Source organism: Amblyomma maculatum, chromosome 9 (assembly GCF_055883805.1).
Source record: "Amblyomma maculatum isolate TAMU_Amacu chromosome 9, ASM5588380v1, whole genome shotgun sequence".
Lineage (NCBI taxonomy): Eukaryota > Metazoa > Arthropoda > Arachnida > Ixodida > Ixodidae > Amblyomma > Amblyomma maculatum.
The window spans coordinates 118,002,929-118,006,424 of NC_139352.1; the positions used below are offsets into that span (position 1 = coordinate 118,002,929).

Below are 3,496 nucleotides of genomic sequence, written 5' to 3' on the forward strand. Positions count from 1 at the left end.
CTTGCTGGGGAACGTCGGTGGCGCAATATCTTTTTTTTTTTTACAGTAGAAAGTGTCCCTACAAGGCGCTGATGAGGTGGGGCGACACACACTGCACATATTGCCGAGTAGCCTCAGATTTGTTATCATCCGTCCAAGCGTAACCCGCCACACACGCTGGACTGCCTTATCGATAAAACACAGCGCCACCGCTGCGTCACCCGAGGCATGCTTCACCGACGGCGGCTACAAAAACAGGCTGCCCGGCTGGAAAGACGGCTTTTTCCATTCCGCTTCGGAGACTAGTATGGCGTCAGTATGCTCGTCCGCTACCACTGTTATCAATAAACATTCGTTAAGTTTATATGTTGGGATTCGTCCTTCGACAGAAACGACGTCCTACATCTGGTGACCCGGACAACGAAAATTAAGCATCGCCATGGACGAGCAACAGCAACTGCTTGACGAACAGCACGGTCAATTCAACGTTTCCGTGCAGCAGCATCCTGCCGGCTCCACTGAGGACGTCAGAACCCCCGCAGAAGGCATCCGGCACGTTCCCCCACACGCCGTCTGCCTTGTCGCTGTCAAGCTTCCGCCTTTTGGCCTGACTCACCCAAGGTGTGGTTCGCCCAAGTCGAGGCCCAGTTCTTCTTTGCACACATCCCGCCAGACCGAACCCGCAACGATTATGTCGTCTCCCATCTCGATTCCCACTACGCCAACGAGGTCCCGGATATTCTTGTCAACCCACCAACGGCCAACCTTATCGAATACCTCAAGACTGAAATCACCCGCCGCTTGTCACTCTCCGAAGACCAGAAGGTGCGACAACTACAGTCGGCAGAACTTGCCGAGCGCCAGCCTTTGCAGCTCCTCCGCCACATGCGTGCTTTCGCCGCCAACATGGAAGTCCAGGATTCCTTACGGCGAGCACTTTGGCTTCAACGACTTCCACCGCACGTCCAGGCAATTCTGCAGGCTCAGCTTACGCTACCTCTTGACCAACTTGCCGAGATCGCTTCATCGAGGTATCTGTGCCGCAGTTGTCGCCCACCGTTCAGGCTGTCGCCGCACCACTGAACACCACAGACCTTGCGCACCGTATCGAAGATATTAGTCTACAGCTTAGCTCCCTTCAACGGCGCCTGGATCAACACTTGCCGACGAGTCACCCGCAAAGCCGTGACCGTAATACCACTCCGTCGAAGCAGCCAGGGGACGACGGCCGGTGCTACTACCATCGACGCTTCGGAGACAGAGCACGACAATGTCGACCACCCTGCTCCGCTGGGCATAAGGAAAACGCGAACGGCGGCTCGTAGAGATGGCTGCGAGCTGCCAACCTGGAGGCTGTCGCATCTTCGTCACCGATCAAATTACAAAGCAGCGGTTCCTTGTCGACAGCGGTTCCGACATCTGCTGCTACCCACAAGCCCTCCTTCAAGGTACCCGTTCTCCTAAGTTGTTCGAGCAGAACGCTGCAAACCGGTCCACAATCAAGACTTGCAGCTCACTCGGCCTGCACGTTCAGTTTAAAAGCCTACGCAGTGGCTTTCATTGAAATTTTGTCATCGCTGACGTCATCGAGCCAATCATCTGTTCAGATGTTTTGGCGCACTAACCCCTTCTTCCGGACTGCCGCTACGACCGTCTCATCGACGCTACAACGGGACATTCTTCGCCAGGACAATGAACGCCTACCCACCAGCCTGGCATCAAAGTAATTGGTTTTGAAAATCATTCACTGTGCCACGCCATCCTCGCCAAATTTCCCGGTTTGACGCGCCCTAGAGGGTTGCCACGGAGTTGCACTGCCACGTGAGCTGCCACGTGTGCACTAAATCCAGACCACCCCAGGCCGCTCCGTCTTTCTGCCGCTCCCGTCGCCTTGCCACAGACCGCATGGGCATAGCCAAAGCAGAGTTCGAAGCCATGCTCCGTGAGGGAATCGCCCTCCGCTCCGATGGTCTAAGGGCCTCGCCACTTCACCTCGTCCTGAAGACGACCGAAGGCTGGCTGCAGTGGGGGGACTACCGTGCCCTCAATGCCCGCATCATTCCGGACAGGTACCCCGTTCACCACATACAGGACTTCGCCCATCGTATTTATGGCTGCCACGTTCTCTCCGTGCTAGGTGAAGGCCTACACGCAAATGCCCATCAAACTGGACGATGTCCCGAAAACTGCAATCATTACCCCTTTAGCCTTATTTGAGTTTCCCTTCATGCGCTTTGGCCTGAGGAACACTGGACAAACCTTTCAACGCTTCATCGACGAAGTCGTCCGCGGCCTCGACTTCTGCTTCGTCTACCTTGACGACATATTAGTCTTTTCCCGCAAAGCCAACGAACACCACACGCACCTTCGTCTGCTTTTCCAACGCCTCGGTGACCACGGCTTACTCGTTAACGTCCCAAAGAGCATGCTCTGTGCTTTAGCCGTCATATTCCTCGGCCATGAAGTTTCATCTGAGGGAATTCGACCTCTGCCTCAATGCATTTCGAACCTGCAAAATTACGCCCAACCCTCTACCACTAAAGACCTTCGCCGTTTCCTTGGCATGCTCAACTTTTACGGGCGTTTCTTGACACATGCAGCCAACTACCGGCTCCCCTTCATGATGCCTTGTCAGGTCTGCGAGAAAACCAACGTCACGTGGACACCAGCTTTAACGCCACTTTTCGAAGAATGCAAAGCTGCTCTCTGCACCGCCCCAATTTTCTCCCATCCGGTGCCAGACGCTCTCTTGGGGCTCTTCACGAATGCCTCTAACTTCGCCGTGGGCGCCGCCCTTATGCAATGCGTAGACAGTACCTGACATCCCCTGGCGTTCTTCTCGAAGAAACTCCAAGCACGGAAAACGACCCTTCTGCGGCTAGTCCCACGAATGAAACCACGGCCCCCGCCCCGTCGAGTTCGCCAGCTTACTACAGAGAACTTCTGGTAGTTCAACACCTTCGCCACATTCTCGAAGCACAGCACTGCACTATCTACACCGAACACAAACCTCTGACCTACGCCTTCCCTCAACGCCGCGACAAACTCCCGCCGGTCCAGCAGAACCAGCTCTCGTTCATTACCCAGTTTACCCCCGACATCCGACATGTCAGCGGGAAGGGCAACGCGGTCGCCGACGCGCTTTAACGTGCGTCGGCTGTTATCTGCAAAGAGCTGATAAAGCTCTTCGCAGATAACAGCAGACCGAGGTTCACATTATGGACGTCGAACTGTGAGAACTTCTTAATGGCGAGTCCTCACTACAGCTGCAACAAGTCTCCATACCTAGATCGACAACGACTATATACTGCGACATGTCAACAGCCCGTAGCAGGCCTTACGTGCCCCTTTCTCATCGCCGTGGCCTCTTCAACCAGCTGCATAATCTCAGCCATCCCGGCATACGCGCCTCTACACGCCTAGTGGCCGACCGCTATGTCTGGCCCTCCATGCAGCGAGATTGCCGCACCTGGGCGCGCTCCTGCATTCAATGCCAGCACGCTAAAGTCACCATGCA

The 3,496-nt window shown here is 55.2% G+C and overlaps 1 pseudogene; it reads left to right on the top strand.

Annotated features, from left to right (window-relative positions):
• The first annotated feature begins 290 nt into the window (after positions 1-290).
• Positions 291-2,637, top strand: LOC146180224 (uncharacterized; annotated as a pseudogene).
• The last annotated feature ends 859 nt before the right edge of the window (positions 2,638-3,496 follow it).